Below are 17,829 nucleotides of genomic sequence, written 5' to 3' on the forward strand. Positions count from 1 at the left end.
ATGACACCCTGCTGCTCTCTCCCGTTGTGTGGCTCTGGGCCCCACCTCCCACTCGGGCGGCTTTGCCAATCCCACGCGCAGTATTCCCTAGTGTTTGTGGCTCGGATCGGTGTCCGGTGCCGCCACCAGGCGTTGCAGTTCTCAGCTGTATCACGGAGCTATGAGCTAAGCAGCCATTTTGGTTGGCTGCCGAACAGCGCCCCCCCTGTTAAACTCCAAGTTGTCATAGCATGATGCCCATGTGTAGTGCGCATGACATGCAGCAGAAATGTACCTCATTTATGAACAAAGCAGGGTTGGTGGCACGGCTCTCATGTCTCAGAAACCACAGGGGCAATAGTGTTGTGAAATGTAACCTTTTCTGTCTGTGAACTCGGATCACTAATTCATGGATCCAGACTGTAATCCAGGGACCCATCAGGATGGGGGTGATATAGTAATATAGCATGTGTGTATCCTGCCTTGAATGTGCTACTTGGAAAGGACGTCCCCCTGCCATGCTGTGTGCATTATTTTCTGAAAGTACTGTGTGGCTCTCATGACCAGTGGTCATGCCCATGCCCTGTGTCCAGTGCCGTTATGTCTGAATAGTTCTCAATTTAAGTGCGAGCCTCTGACATAAGGCAACATGGAACCTCACAACTTCAGAAAGGCTAACTCTACCTTTTATTCTTGGAAGGTCGATACATTTAGAACCACTCAAGTGCATAACAGTAATTACAGTGCTGTGACGAGGGCACTTTCTAGCCGGAAGCGCTATGTATGATACATTGATGATATTATATGCAGGATTTGGTCTGCTTACACTATGACCAATGTGTACTGGTCACAGGTCATGATCACAGGCAAACGTTGCCCTTTGAACGCAAGTAATGCGTGGCATAGCTGTTGACCTGTGAAAGTACGCAGCTGCACAATCCATCAAACTCACTTCAGTGTATGGACAGTCAAGCTCACTTCGTAGCATGTATAGTAAGCTGCAAACATTCAAATGCTACCAATGCCTGAAAATGAAGGTCATTTGAATGAATGTTAAGATTCCAACTCAAAATCTAAAAGGATAAGCCATTCGGCAGTAAAGGTTCGCTAAGCAAACGTACACGCATGCACTAAGACTGTCTTAAGGTGTCACACATAACAGATGCCATCACAAATGACATGGATGATGCTGGTCGACCAGAACGTTTGTCGGAGAAAAAAGAAAAGGATGCTATACGTTCAATTTCAACTGTTATGCTTATTTCTAACACAATGAAGAAACATCGTTCTACAGGAAATCACAAATTAACATAATTTGCTCATTTATAACCACAGAACTAATATGCAATTCCTAATAGATAACAGGTGAATCAAGTTCTTGCAAAATTATTGAATTTATTTTTTTATTTTGTATTCGTTAGATGAGCAGTTCACCTCGAGACACATAATTGGCTTGTGAGCCTGTATTTGAAATGGAATAAACAACAAATAGCGCGTTGGTGTTATGTTATCTGACAAGAACACACTCCTCAATTATCGTGCCTTTGTGGTCTACGCGACCTGAAATCCATTAAAATGATGAGATTGGTCCAGTGACGTTTTAATTGCAATCGGCCAAGACAATTTAAAGAGGAAGCGTGCCTAAAGGGTTTGGCACGTGTAAAGATGTGTAAATGGCACTGAATAAAAACAGACCAAACAGAGAAGCGGTGAGCTGGGCACCATATACTGTTAAAACATCTGGCAGTTTAAAATTATTCAGCTGTTCATAGTTTCAAATTATGGGGAACCACAAATGCGTCTAGTCTGAAAGTCTTTGGAAACGTTGTGCTTTAAAACAAAGTTCAGGAGGGGAACTAAAGTCAATGGAGGTGCTGTACGGAATGTCGGCGACTCATTTGAAGTTTGGAAGTATTAGCTATGCCGGTACTTCCCAACGGTTTAGAGATTCGTGAGTGGACTCTCTCATCCTGAGCATGTGTCCGCTGCCAGAAGAGGGCTTCACTGGCTCCCGGTGGAGGCCCGTGCGCTTGCGTCGTTTAGTTATTACTTTCAAGTGCATTCAGGGCCTTATGCTCAGTTACGCAACATCTTATTGCAGAAAAAACACAATGCACACCCCTCAGATCTAATTCCCAGAATCTGCTTTCTATCCCCAGATGCAGAACTAGAAAGGCAAAAAGGGGTGCCTTTTACATCTCAGCACCCAAATCATGGAATGACCTCTTGATCTTAGGTGTCAGCCAAACTTGTCTGTGTTCAATAGGAAACTGAAAACTTGGCTGGTTACTTAACCCCTGACCTTCACTGTCCATGTGTTATTGCTCTCTTAGCTTCCTGCTCCTCTTTTTTTCTGTTTGTCAGAGGGTCCACGGCTTGCGCTATATAAATATTTAAAGTCAAAAGTAAAGTAAAAAGTAAAGTCAGTTACTTTTACTGCCATAGGTGACGAGTTACGGTTGTTCAAATTCCCATAGGAATCCATTTGGGAGTTGAGGAGTTTCCCCTGGAGTAATTCCGTCATAGTTAAGTCGTCTATTTGTTTTAGGAAGACACCCATGCATGTGCTTTTGTCGGTTTCCCCTAATGTACCTCCTACTCTTTATTTTGGGATCTGTAAAAATAGGTGGTGAATCGGTTACTGTTCTTGCTTACATTTCCCACCACAGTAGTTACAGGGCGGAAACAAGGACTAAAATCAATAGTGTAGGGAAGTCTATACCGAAGAAAAGTATGCAAAGAAACCAAAGTGCCAGTTTGAAAGTGAGTGTCTGTATTGCCGTAGCTCCATAGCAAAAAATAAGTTACTGTGTTCTATGTGTGCATTTGCAATGAACCTTCAAAAAAAAGTAATTGCAAATGCAAAGACTGCGGTTCCATGACAACAGGTGCTCTCTATACCCTGCTCCGGACAACTAGTTTTGTACCCAGTTCAGGAAAAGGGGTTGCTTTACCCTGCCTTGTCCTTCCTTGCCTGACCCCACTCATACACTCACCCTCATGTAAAATAAAAGGCATGGTGATGTGAAGGGAGTGACAGTGCTGGGTGACTCCCGTCTGCTTGGGCAGGTGTTCAAGACTTCCCTGAGGATAGTACCACTGCATTACTGCAGTATAGAGGGTGAAGGTGAAAGTGAAAGGTGACAGGTAATGGGAAAATAGCACGGGGCAAGCTTATAAAGGCAACGTCAAATGTAAAGGGGGCAAGCAGGGCCAAGGACTAATTCCAATGGACGCACATACTGACACACAGACCTCACATTACTGTGCTACTGTTAAAAGATGGCAGCCCAAAGGCCGGCTACCCACACTCTGTACAACGCTGCACTGCTCTCGAGCTAGGTCCGCTCTTTAAACAATAACATAAAAATGAATCAAAATAAGCAGAAATTCTGGAGGCAATGAGAAAGTGGCATTGAACAATTATATGTGACACTGTTGAAATAATAGTTTCATGTAATGCTGTGACCAATGTGAAAGTGACATAGGGCAATTATGGCTCAATCAAAATGCAATGTGAAAGTGGAGTTGGTTAATGTTATTGGAGTGACATTAAAGTGAAATGTAGGAACGATGCAGCAATGCAAAAGTGGTGTCTGTCAATGTTGTTGGGCTACATAAAAGTAGAATGGGGAAAGTGTTCCGAAAAGAGTTGTGAGCCAATCTTTTTGGCACAAACTGAAGATTTCATGTGGAGATTTCCCAAGGGCCATGTACAAGTATCATCGGACAATGTTACGGTGGAAACATGAACGTGTCCCGGAGGCTAGCTCAGGGGCAGCACGCTTGTCTTGCAAACAAGACGACATGGAGCAACACTAGTTCGATCCCCGGGTCTGTTCTTAGAAACGCTGGGTATTAAGGGCATTATAAATAACCAATTACAATCAAGCAATGCTAAGGGGTAATGGTAGTGAGATGTGAAAGTGCTGTGGAAATATTCTGATGCTTAATGTGAAACTGGAACATGCTAGTTCTGGCTACAGTATCAAAGAAACATGGAACAAACCTTTGGAATATGGTACTTGCTTTGGAGAATTGTGAACATGTTCTGGTGCAATTGTTTAGCGTTCTCTAATAGGAGACCACATAGTGGAGGCAGGTCTTCACTTTTACTCCCGGCTGGCTCCCAGCATGGCAATCGAAGCCACCAGGCAATATTGTCCAGGGGCAATCATCATCCTTGCCAGTGCACTTCGACTAGGTTGATTACGGGCACTGCAGCTTGTGATACTTTTGGGCTAGTGGGTGCAGTTCTCCTCACTTTCTCCTTCCAGGTATCAGAGATGCACCAGAGATGCATCTGCATGGCTGAGCACGGGGATTCAGTCATCACTGAGCTGCTGGTGGCAGTAGCTTTCCTGCTTCCACCCAGCAGCTCCTGCTGCCATTCAGTAAGTCTGCTGTTCATTGCCTGGGCTGCTCTCAGTTTAGTGAAGGAAGAAGGGAGCTGGGCTGCAGGTGTGGAGGAAGCTGAGCTGCTTCCAGCAGAGCCTTTTGTAGCTCCCACTCCGTTGTATGTGGTGATAGCAGAATGCTGCTTGGATTGGTGGAAAAAGGCACAAGCCGAATTCTTTCTATGGGCCTCACTCCGAGATTGGAGGTAGTCATGGCGCTATTAGCGCCATGACTGCCTCCAATAACGGTACCGAGTCCGCCCTGGTTCAATGGGGACTTATTCCGACCTTTGAGGGACCGGTAAGTCCACATTGAAAATGGCAATCCCCGTTCCCATTTGGGCCCCCACAGGGCTCGATGGGAATGGGGAGGGTGCAAATAACGGCCCGGCGCATGCCAAGGACGTTATTTGCGCCCTGGTCTCCTAACGGGAGCCGTAAGGTACTTTTGGTCCGACCAAACGTACCTTACGGGTCCTGTTGGGGGACCTCAGATTAGGGTGCAAAGGGATTACCGGCACTGGTGTCCTTACCGGTGCCCGGTATCCCTTTGCGCCAGGGTCGGAATGAGGCCCTATGTCTACATAGGGAGCTAAGGGCTTGAGCGGTTCACCACTGTCATGACAAGTTGAAACTAGCATGCCAATCCTCCAGAGGCATGATAAAGTTCTGTGAGCAATATGAAACCTAACTTCCTGATCTGCTTAATGGGGAAAATAGTAACATGCCTGTAGTAACATTTCCATAGCAGTTGTCTGTATGCAGTACAAAACTGGAAATGTAATTTTCTATAGGCAATGTGATTACTATAATATGCTAGAACACCAGTATGGCACTGTTGATTTGTGTAACAATATTTGGGTGTCATTGAGAAAATGTAACAACATTGTACTTATCTGTGACAATGGGCAGTGCCATTTTTGGGGCCAGCGTAGAGACTAGCCCATCAACATGCTTAACTCTGGGCGAAGATGGATGGGCATTGTGGCGACTGGCTTGACGATATTCTTAAAGAAACGTGAAACGGGCAATAACACTTTGGCTACATGCAGCAAAACTAAGATAGCACTGTTGAAAGTGGAATAGCACAGTGTGATGTACTAGGGTAGTTCGAATTGGCGGAGAGAAGCAGAAATTGGAAGCAAATGGCATGAAAGTAATGTCTGATATGATGGCTCTTTCAAACGTACTCTGGTGTGTTTTGCAGTGCAATGACGTATTTGAGCTGCACCCCATGTATGCAGGTTGCATCATTATACAGCCTATTATTACAAGCACCCCTCCATATTTGAGCAATCCTCTTATATTATTACCAGAACTCTGGGTTATTTAAGCAACATTGATATATACTTTAGTAGCATTCTGGCATTTGGTGGCAGCGCAATTCCCTTTATTAGCAAATCAAATTGCTCAGTTGTTTTTGTTCTTTTATTTTTGTATATATATATTTTGAGGACATTATGATTCAACAAGAAACACATACATGGGTACAGCCATTAACCAGTGCAATCCTGAAAACACAAATAAAGGGGGTGAGTTTAGAAGTAAGGGAGAACATGGGGACCATGCAAGCTAATGAGTGACAGGCTCAGAATATTTACAGGGGGTGGTGACAGTATTCATTAATATTAATCAAAGAGTGACACAAAAACTGTATATCTCCTGCCAGACTATTTACAACTGGTATGTGTATATCTCTTGCCACAATATTTTAAACTGTTTTAATGTCTACCACATATGATTTATGATGGCTGGAGGGTCGTCCAGCTCCAGGCCTCGAGGGCAATAATCCTGACAGGTTTTCAGGATATCCCTCATTAATATTGAAGAGGGAAAATGTGCATACATTTAGAATCATTATGTGCAAATGTATCTCATGAATATTAATGAGGGGTATCCTGAAAACCCGGCATGGATCCGGCCCTCAATGCCTGGAATTGGACAACCCTCTATCGTGTGCTGCTTCAGTGATTTGACACAAATACTTGTCTACTGCGCACCCAGTGTTTTCATTGGGTGCAGTCTAATAACAGATGAGCTGCAGATATATGCTTGTGTACACAGGGTTGTAATGTCACATGCCAGACTGGGTGGCCACAAAAAAAGGATTTGCAGCCTCATGTGCCCACAAAACCGTGAGGCATTCCCTTGCAAATGACATGGAAGGAAGGAATGGCCAGTTTCTCTTCTCTTCACGACTTGTACATGGTTGCAAATTCAGACATTGAAATGTGTGCCTTGTGAATGAGGCCGTCTGTGCACGTGCTTGCGGACGGCATTCATGATTCGAGTGAACAATCTAGGATACATCCAGTATTTGCTATTCATGAATAACCAGATGATCCGGTATTCTCCATGTGGTAGTGTAAAGGCATATGCGTGCCAAAAGTATGCACCAATTTGGTCAAAAACATGATTTTTGGTATAATACGATCTCTGTTCCTTTAAAGCTCTCACAAATCACATGATAATGTTGCTTCCATGTTATGAATACGCACATGTGCCAAAATAACGAGACAACCTAGCACAAAGGAAGCACAGTCTGGAAATATTCCGCAGGCGCTGGGCCCCTTGGGAGAAATTCTCCCTAGGCTTAAGGAGTCAAGATCAGCCCACCACGAATTTAAACCTTCAGTTCCACAGCATTTCCTCCCTGTAATATTCATGCGCCTCTCTCCCGTCGCCAGCTTCTTTACAAGTCAACATTTCACTTCATGCATATGGAGGAGGAACATACGCTGCCGCTTTGATGTCGGAAATGCATAACTAAACATGCTTGTGTTTCTTTTCATGTTGTGCCTTTAATACTTCATATCAAGGAAGATATAACTGCGCCGTGCTGCTGTCTGGCCTGACACCATTTTCATGAGGATTTCATGAGGTTTCCGGCCCCTGGGATTTGGAATCCATGCACGGAAGAGGCACAGAGCAATGGTAGCAGTTTAGCAGTGGTGTCACATCTGACTTTGTGCTCTGTTTTTCAGGGAGGTTTGTCATTCTGCAGCTTTTACCAATATGCAGCCAGTATATACTTCTGGGATTAAGGGCCTGATTTACAAACATGTTTTAACATGGGGAAAGTCCTGACCTGGGGCATTGGACCCAGCCCTTTAAGACGAGGTATCAATACTTAGAGACAGATGGAGATGCAGATTATTACTCAAACATCGATAATCGAAACTGACTCAGGAAGTTGGCAAAGTGTGACTGTTTTAATATCAATTATCTAAAACAGGGAGTTACAACAAACATCAACGCATACGCTCGGTCTTCACACTCAATTCAACATATAAAAAAAACAGATTATATACTGAAAACTCATCACTATTGACGTCAATCTACGTTGCAAACTACAACATCCTATTGGAATGATGTTAAGCTTACAAGGAACATCTAGGTATACATTCCATACTGGTCAGGGCAAGTGATTGGGTCTCTAACATTACGTGTCCCTCTATACTTGGTTGGCACCCTTGTACCCCTCTGTAATATTCCACATGCGTAAGCATCACGCAGGCTGGCATCCAGTTGCCAGTGGGCTGGTCACAAACATTGCTGCCCACCGATTAGCACTGGCATCCATCATCACACTTGCAACCTACTAGTCAATTAAGGCGTTGAACTTGGCCTTGGAAATGTTCACTGTGCTGGAGAAAGTGAGGGAGTATAGCATACTCTGTCTTCTCGGTTTCAATACCGCTCATCATAGTGTTTATTTTCATCTGACCATGTGACTGTAGACCACAATTACGAATCTTACTGCTTTTAAAATACTATTTGATGAACCTCTAACGTCGTCAATGTGCTCGCCCCTCACTAGAGACAAGAGCTCAGTTTTTTCACACAATCTCTAATTGTTTGTACACACATCCATGACCAAGGCGGCCTTGAATTCTTGGCGATGATCCAACCAAACCTTTCTTTGATCCACCTTCATGGTTGAGTTTTCGATTTCTAACTGCGACATACTAAAACAACTTTCTGCTTATGGAATCCAGCTCTGCTAAAGCGCATTGTGGAATCATCCATAGTCCTTACATTTCCTATGTACGTACGTTGGTGCATCACCTAAATCTATTCACTACACAGCCAGCCTTAAAGAATACTTTGTCTACTTGCATTGCTGCTTCTGTACAATTGTGAAATTACTTAATATCTTCTTTATTTATTCTGTAGCAAGAGCAGCTTCATCTCGAGCCCGAAATGTTGCTCATCTTTAACATCTTGACTTTAGAGTTTATAGAACATTTATGTTCTGTCATCTCTGTATCACTTCTGGGTGCGTCGATTCTACTCTTCATACCGTCACCAGTCTGCTGTCTCGCTTGCTTTTCAGATGTCCTCTGGGATTTCATTCAAATGGCCATCATATTCTTGTGTATGCATGTATGGCTTTCTCAATAGAAATCTTACTTCCAGGATTCTCTTTGGCATAGGTATTCTCACTGGCAATGCACGTGTTTCAGATTCTGGCTCCCAACATATAGGCATCATGGGGGAGGAGCGTTAGGTGGGGCTATTTGGCTCCACCTTTACACTACACCCTCTGGGCAATTCATTGACCACTCTCTCATCCGTCTTCATATCTAGACATCCTCGCCTGAAGAAATGCTTTTTCGGGAACCATATCTTTATTACTCCCTTTAGGCATCCTGCTGATTTCACATGCTCATCCTTATTCCAAGATAGAAGCATGCATTGTCCATTGGGACTGCAATAAATCCATATTCCCGCTGGCCTTCACGTAGTCTCTGATTTCTTGATCTGTCAGCTCTCTAGTCTTCCATCCTGACTCGGCATCAATCATGATCTTAATTCCCACAGCTTTCTTCGCAGTCTTCTTGTATAGTGAGATTACTATCCTGATTACACAGAATCCAAGCATCAGCATCACTATCAGGGCTCCAAGGAACTTGAACATATCTTCCATCCATTGTGGAACCCATAAGAAAAGTGATCCGAACCAACTGTCATCAGCAATGTCTTCCACTTCGCCTATCATTTGGATGTGTAACTTCATCAGCATTTCTATGGCCTCTGTCAAGGTGCCATGCTCATTGTCATGAGCAGGTATGAATGTGCAACATGATTCTCTAATTTTGGTGCAAACACCTCCATCCATGGCTGTAATCATGTCCAAGACATACCTATTCTGAAGAGTAACCAATCGTATGGCTCTCAGTTCTTCTTTAATAGCATTAAATAGCATTAAATCCCTTGATAGTCGTGTTGTTCGTCTGTAGAAATTCCCATCTGGTTATCTGTAACCAAGTACTTGCTGCAGTCTGGATCCTTGGCATCAAGATTATCATGAATATCGATGAAGTATGACTGAATAGTCTGTTCTCATGTGGAATAGAATCAAAATATTCTATTGATTTGGCTGACAAATAGTTCTCTCTTTTAATTCGACTTACGAGCTCAGCCGATCGCTTCTTCCTCAAATTAGCATCTGATTTTGGAAACTAGACAGTGTTCAGGGCACTTTAGGAATCACCAATGCTGGAAAATGAACATTCACTATAGAACACAGTCCTCCCCAATCCTTGGACAGTTTCATATAAACTCTGGATCCACAAGCCCAGTAGTCATCCATTATCACTACTGTTCCTATGCTCATTCCTGGCACATCAAAGATTTGACCACAGTTCCTGTTTTCTTGTGCCATTATTTATAAAGCACAACTTCGCACTATCCAAAGGCACTATCTGCAGGGGTCCTCCTTTATCTGCGACCCATGTCAGTAGTTTAGCAAGACTCGGCCACAGAGTTTTGCATCCATCCGCTGCATTGTCAATTGTCAGTTTGTAGCATCCAATCACTACCCATTCTCTGCAGATGACCACTCCTTCTTCCCATCCATCTTGAGAAAGCACTGATCCCCACATCTGCATCTTCAAATGTCTTCTGCAGATTTTCCTGGACTTTCAAGTCTTTTGTTTACTTTCCATCTAATTCCAGCCCCTTTCACTCCAGGCTGTGCATATTTTATCACATGATTCTTCGTGCGTGATCTTACTCTTGGTTTTGTGTCTTGCACATAGTCATCTTCATCCGGATCTGTCCATTCCATTGCCCATGCTAAATAAGCTGTTCGGCCCATGAATTGACCTCTTGTTCGGCAAAGTGGAATGTGAGATATACAGGGTGCTGTCTGAACATCTATTTCAATGGCTACGAATATCTTAGACTTTACCATACTATAAGGTAGAGTGCACATACACAGTATTCCTCCTTCGAGGTTCTTTTGCGACTTCTTTCATGTGCTGGTCCCACATGCTGTTTCCCAAATGTGCTGTACTGTCTAGATAATCATCCAAGTCATGATCATCGTCCCTTGAACTTCTCTTAGGTCTCTCCCCTGCCTCATGAGCTCTCATAATCATATCATGAAGTATGTCTGCATAGTTCTTTTTTGCTGGGAGAATCATGTCAGCAGAACTTGTGTCTTTATATGTGCTACTGGTGTAAGCTAAGTCACACAATGTCTCTTTCTTTGAGTTTCTATAAGTTTCTGTACCTTGTAAGAGATATTCTTTCATATGGATGTCTAATGGCAATTGCTTCAGAACCAGGCACCTCACATAAGCTACTGGAGTAGGAACAATCACATAAGGTCTTGGTGGTCTTACACTTGCCACTTCTGTACCCTTCTTGCTGCAAAGGAAGGTACACAGGAACTACTGCCTTATTTGGATCTACATAATAGACCGTACGCAATGTGAGAGAAAGTAGAATAATAACAAACATAATTAATGCATGTATATATGATATACCAATAGTTCATCTGGATGCAACAATAGCCTCTTGCGCATCGTGGTGGTTTCTCGTTGTTTGCCACATTGTTGTTACTATCAGTGTTACCCATTTTCTACTTTTACCTTTAAGGAAGGAAAAACCAAACTTTAATCGGATAACCTCTTAAAATATTCTGGTAATAACTAGATCTGTTCCGCAAGCAACTGTCTGATGGCAGGACGGAATTGTCCTTTTTCCAAAGCAAATGCGGATTTGCATCTAGTAAATAATAAAAGACTAGAGCAAGTACGTTTTGAATGTCTTCATTCGTCAACACCATTAAGGTGCTTGCCATGTTGTCTCAGAAAATAAACGCACTTGTTCAACTATGTCACGTAACAATTGATTGATTGCCAATTGATTTTTAGGATCTCTCAGAAATGTACGATTGTCAGTTTGTCATCCAACAAGATGCGGACGTTCTTTAACCAAGAAATAAAAGACCGTTCCCACTAGTCTATTCGGGTCATCATCAGACAGAAGCATTAGTGTTTTCGAGACAGTACTCAGGTAGGTGGAGGATCGCTCTATTATAGCTGTGAGCAACCTTCTCATGACTGGACCATTTTTAGGATCTTACAAGAATACCTGAACATCAGTAGTTCTCCCAACCAATGATGGATCCACACGAAGAATGAAAAACTGCAAGAATGATCTGCTGAAAGTTACCATTAAGCACCACCATGGACACTTCCAAAGAGAAATTCAGTGAGAAAGGAATCGGGAACTGTTCCCTTTTCCAATTGTCAAAGATGAACTCTAGGTCTGGCATTTCTATTCAAGACTTTAATATGTCTCAGTTCAATGTCAACAAATTCCTGTGGCTCAAGAACAATAGTTTTTCCCTTTCACTCCTTGTTTGGCAGCTACAAAGAGTGTCTCAAATGAATCACAGTCCAATTAACCCTTTATCTGTCTACTGGACAGTCTCCGTGTCCTTCTTCCTCATCATCTATCTTATCTGCACATGCTGAACTACTTCTGCTTGACTTGCTTCCGAATGGGGTGGGGTGTGGTTGTCTTGGGACTGTAGATCTTCATGTCTCCCAGGAATATCCAAGCACATCTTCACTGCTGATGGAGCAACATCCTCCATGATTAATGGGACATTAAACCTGGGTTGGTGCCATTTGCGGAGGAAATTGCAGATTAGCCCCTGATCTCCAGGGAAAAGTCTTGGCAATAAAAGTTATTTTGATCCGGTTGCTGAATGGTCTTCATCTGTGTTCTGAGACCTACATCCTGTTTGCTTGATTTGTTCTGAAATGACAGAAATACTTGTAGTCATACATGTTAAGTAAGCACGTAGCTCATCTCCTAACAATTCTGCTGATGTCTGGGAATCACTTCTAATCCTCTATGGAGGAATGAGCAGCGTTCTCGTTTGCCTGCCCGTTATTAGTTCATGTGACATAAGATGATGGTCAGTGCCTGGTTGATTCCTCAACGCATATAATGCAAGAGGCAGGCAAAGCAGCCATCCTTTTTTCAATGTTAATTTAAGCTTGGCTATCCTTTCTTTGAGCAGGCCGTTGAGTCTCTCACAGAATCCATTGGCTTGTGTGTGATAAGCCAAAGACAACTTATGCTTCATACTAAGCAATAAGCTAATCTGCTTGAACACTCAATTCAGAAAATGTGGCCCATTATCTGATCTTAATACCTCACATATTCCCCATCTAGGAAATACTTCACAAACTAGGAACTTCACAGCGCAAGTGGCATCTGGATGTGTGCACAGGCCAGCTTCGACCCACCTTGAGAAGGGGCACACTACCACTATCACATATCTGTAACCATGATAGACCTGCAGCGTGTCAACATAGTCAATATGTAAATGCTGAAAAGTACCATTTGGTCAAGGAATAATACCTCTGACTATTTGCAGCGCGTGCTCCGCAGTAAACATTTGACATACGATGCAATTTACTACATAAAATGCAATGTGTTCTAACACATTTTATACGAACCACTCCTCTGCAATAGTTGCTGTGAGGCTTTTTCTAGTAACATACGCAGGGTAGTGTAGCTGTTAAAACGCCACCCTTAATAAGGCTACAGGCATCACCAGTTCACCAGTGCTGTCCTGTCACCACAATGCCTTGTCCACAGATCTTTCTCATACTGTGGTGCTTCACCTTGAACTTGCATTAACTGTGTCTTTGATGAGTTATTAAAACTTTCAATTATAATCATCATCACCACCATTCTCTCATTCACATCAGGTGTATCAAAGCTCATTATATCCTCTGAATATGCAAGTAGTTTTGCTTCTTGGTATGCGGCTTGGTTTCCGCGTGAAATAAAGTCTGTTCTCTTAGTGTGCACTACACACTTAACAATTGCGGTGTCTACTGGGAGCTGTAGTGCTGTAATTAGTCTGTCCAATATGGCGGCATGTTGCACCGGAGTGCCACCCGCTCAGAGGTAGCCCCTCCTTTTCCAATGTGCTAACCCTGCATGCACTGTTGACGTAACATTGGCGGAGTCACTGTACATGATTACTTCCTGGTCTGCGTTATTTTCAAGCGCGACAATCAGCGCCACTAACTCTGCAACCTGTGCTGAAAAGTGGGACGGTAGTCGTGCACTTATCAATACTTCAAATTCCCCATTAGCCATGTGCCTTACCACAGCAGCACTTGTATTTCTTTGCCCATAAGTTTGATTGATTTTAGAAGAGCCATCAATAAAGAGAATCTCCACAGCTGCTAGAGCATTTTCTTTCACCCTCAGAATCTCATCATAGAACTCCTCATAGTTGGAGCAATCATGTGCCTGTTCGTCATCTGCCAGTGGATCGGCTACAAATGTGGCAGGATTCACTGTTTTACATCTGACTATTTTAATTGCGTGATTCGATATAACTGCTTCATAAGCAGAAGCTCTTTGAGACATCAACGTACCCACAGGTTTTTCCAAAACAGCAAATAATGCATGTTCAACAAACATCGTCATGGATTTTCAATTGTGAATGCAGCAGCTGCCAAATATTGTTTGCAGGGGAAGTGACCCCTCATTATTGTATCCAAAATCCCATTGTATTAAGCTAAAGACTTATACCCCAACGTAGTTCTTTGCGTGAGTACTGCCCTCATAACTGTTCCATTCTTGTGTGAAAATAAAAAGAATTCCTGAGAATAATTAGGAATCCCTAAAACTGGAGCCGTGCAAAAAGCCTTCTTTCAATTCATCAATCCCCTCCTCCATTTCCTCAGTCCATACAATCTTTTCCTGACTTGCTTGAGCCTTTTTCAGCACTTGCAACAAAGGCTTTGTGTATGAAGGCATGGGTATAATCAAATACCTGTGCCCTCACATAATTGCACAGTCCCAAAAATGTCTGCATGTGCTTTATCGTGTGTGGTTTCACTGTTTTCAAAAAGGCCTCAGCCATTTCAGATGTAACTCTCTTTCCTTTATCTGAAATGAACTGTCCTATGGATAACACCTCTTCTTGATAATCCTGTAGTTTCTCATTGTCCACCGTATACCCCTTCTCGGATAAAATAATCATTAGCTGAACTGAGTCACATCTGCACTCTTCTTCTGATGTTCTGCAGACCAAAATATCATCTACGTATTGCAACACAGCACTTGGCAAAGACATATTGCTTAAGTCCATCTTCAGGACTCTATTAAAACTCTAATGAGACTTAGAATACCCCTGAGGTAATCTCGTGCTTTTTAATTTAGTCTGTCTGAATGTAAATGACATCAGATCCTGAGAATCTTTATGCAACGTTATTGAGAAAAATGCATTTTTTGAATCAATCACAGTGAAATATCGCGCCTCAACAGGGATACTACATAAGATCGTCGCCGGGTTAGGAACTAGAGGAAACTCTGTCTCTACAATCTGGTTAATTGGGCGCATGTCTTGCACTAAAAGCCACGACCCGCCCTTTGATTTTTTCACAGGATACACCAAAGTATTGCAAGGTGACTGTGACATCACTAAAATGACTTTGGTCCATCATTGCAGATATTGTCTTAAAAATACCTTTGTCTGCCTCTCGAGACATAGGATACTTGCTCGACGTAAAATTGCTCCTGGCTTCAGTTTAATCTTAACTTCTCCAACCCCCTTTAACAGCTCTGTGTCATAAGGCCCTGTAAACCATAAAGAAACTGGCATGTTTGCCGTGTCTTCAGCAAAATATGCAGGACGCTGTCTCACTATCATCATCCTTTGTGGAATCACAGTTTTTCTGCTCTAACCCAATATGTAATGCTCATCTCGAACACTACTTCGTCATCAGATGGGTCATCCTTAAACATGTCCTCATCAGTGACATCAGTTAATCTGTAACCTTCTCCGATAGCGATTACTGTGCTCCATGATCTGCCCTTGTAATCAAATCCTAGGAGCATAACCAAGACGCCTCGTACTACAGCTGCTTGCAGCTCTAAGGGAAACATCTGTTCCCTCTCTTCATCCATCAACATCTCTGGGCTAAAGAGAAACTCATCAGGTATTCTCATAATCTTATCTACTAAACCAGGCAGCCATGTTAACAAAATACATACCCCATCAAGAAACACCTCTGTTTCTAATGGTACTCCTCGTATGGCTATTTGCCCTGTAAATGCCATAATGAATTCACTAACATTTAAGTAATGTATCCCTGATGTTGAACACACTATGCCTTCATCAGTAAAAGAAATCATCACATTCAACTTGTTCATCAAATCTCGACCCAGTATATTAATTGGTTTCTGCCTTCAATACAACAATGGCACAGAGATGTCACATTCTCCTATAGAGACTGGTAATTCTTCAGTAAAAGGAACTCTACTTGCAGATCCTGTGAAACCTTGAGCATTCATGGCATAACCCGAGAGTAAACATGTACCCTCCCATATACAAGAGCGTTTCCACCTGTGTCTATTAAAAAGAAAAGGATTTGCTTCCTATCGTGACGTCAACCCTTGGTTCCCCTTGAGGATTTGGCATTACGAATAGTACTGAACACATCAAGTCACCCAGTGAACTGTCCTATTGTGGGTACATGCTTAATCCTGTGCCTGTGAAACGCTTTCCCCCCTCAATGGTGACACCCCCTATCCTAGGAGTCAGTAACTGTCCCATATTTGCATTCTGCTGTATCTGCATGGGGGCATGCGGTGACTGTCCTTGTGGTGGACTCAATGGTGCTTGCTGTGGTTGCGTTCTCGGCACTTGTGCTTGATACACTGCTTGAACTTGGGCAAACTCATCCCTATTTTCTGTGCCATATGCAGGTGGAAAAGCAGTCCTCCCTCTTGAGAACTGCCCATTCTGTACATACCATTGACTCCCACATGTTCACCCTATATGTCCTGTCATTCCACATAGCCAACATACAGGAGGAAGTCTCAGAATCTGCCCTCCCTGCATGCCCTGATTATCACTCTGTATAGGTTGAAACCCACCTTGGTTATTCTGAATGTTCCCTTGACTAAAAGCCTCCTCTTCCGCAGAGGTTTCCCCTTTCTCATGATGCAAATCCATTCCCTACTTGATCGACATGTCTTTGGTTATTAACCTGTGGCATACTCATTGTCTGCTGTGCTCCCTGCCCTTCTCCACTAGTTAGCATTGCCCCTTCTATAGCATACTTTGATAGCTTTTTCTGCACCAACATAGCCTACTCAAGCTTCCTACCTTCTTCTTACTTTTGGCTTTTCTCTTGTAACAAGTGGCAATGATGCACTATTGTCAACTGTATCTCTGGCCAAGGTTTTGACTCCATACCCACCAGCTTCTTAAACTGTCTCTGTACCTTGTCTGGTAGCCCTTGACATAATATACGACAGAATACAGGTACAGATTTCCCCATGGCTTCTGAGTTTCCAAGCTTCTTTGCTCTTGGAAATTCTGAATATAAATCAACGGATCCTCTCCTTCCTGCATCTTTCGTGCCATTATAGCTCCCATATCTGATGTGTCTGGATACAGTACTCAAAGTGCTTTCCAGACCGCTGCTCTACAATTATTGAATGGTGCTCCACCATGAGCAGTATTCTGAGCAGTGATGCCTGTGTATCCTGCTCTTGACCAAATGTCATCAACTCTTTCCGCAGGTATAGCTGCTAGAAGACCATTAATATCCCCTATAGTTAACGTGTTTCCTCCTGTCGTTTTCTCTAATTTATAATCCATTTTCTGGCACCCGACGTTAAACTCAGGAGTTTGTACCTTAGATTATCCTTTTCCATCTGGGGCCATGGTATATACTGTGGTCTGACCCCTCCTTTCTCTAACAATGTGAATTGCAAAATCCCAAAATCGCTTTCATCCCCCATCGTTAGCCTGTCCATAGCAGGGACAATGGTTCCACACCGTCTTCTTCCTGGTAATGACCTTAGACTCTGATGCCTTATATTTAGGTAGGTCTAGATCTGACCATCTTACTTCTCTGTCCGTAGGGGAACACCCTTCAGAACCATATGCATTGCCGCCCTCCTCCCCACAAAAGGTTTCTCTATCTTCGTCTGACATATCCTGTCCCCAACTTGTGTGACTCTCTTCTTTCTCGTCTCTATTCAGAGTCAGCCTGTCCAAAGACAACGCTCTATGCTAGAGGCTAAACAAACTTCCCTCTTTGCCTTGCAACTGTGTACTTTCAAATTGATAATTTTTTCCCTTGCCTTTTGACTCTTTCTTGGTCCT

At 43.0% G+C, this 17,829-nt stretch overlaps 1 protein-coding gene across 1 annotated transcript in view; it reads left to right on the top strand.

Moving 5' to 3' along the window:
- Positions 1-17,829, top strand: part of GUCY1A2 (guanylate cyclase 1 soluble subunit alpha 2) — a 1,716,628-nt gene that overhangs the window by 1,373,362 nt on the left and 325,437 nt on the right. The gene's annotated exons all lie outside the window — the stretch shown is intronic.

This window comes from Ambystoma mexicanum, chromosome 7q (assembly GCF_040938575.1).
Source record: "Ambystoma mexicanum isolate Mex_15411 chromosome 7q, UKY_AmexF1_1, whole genome shotgun sequence".
Classification (NCBI taxonomy): Eukaryota; Metazoa; Chordata; class Amphibia; order Caudata; family Ambystomatidae; genus Ambystoma; species Ambystoma mexicanum.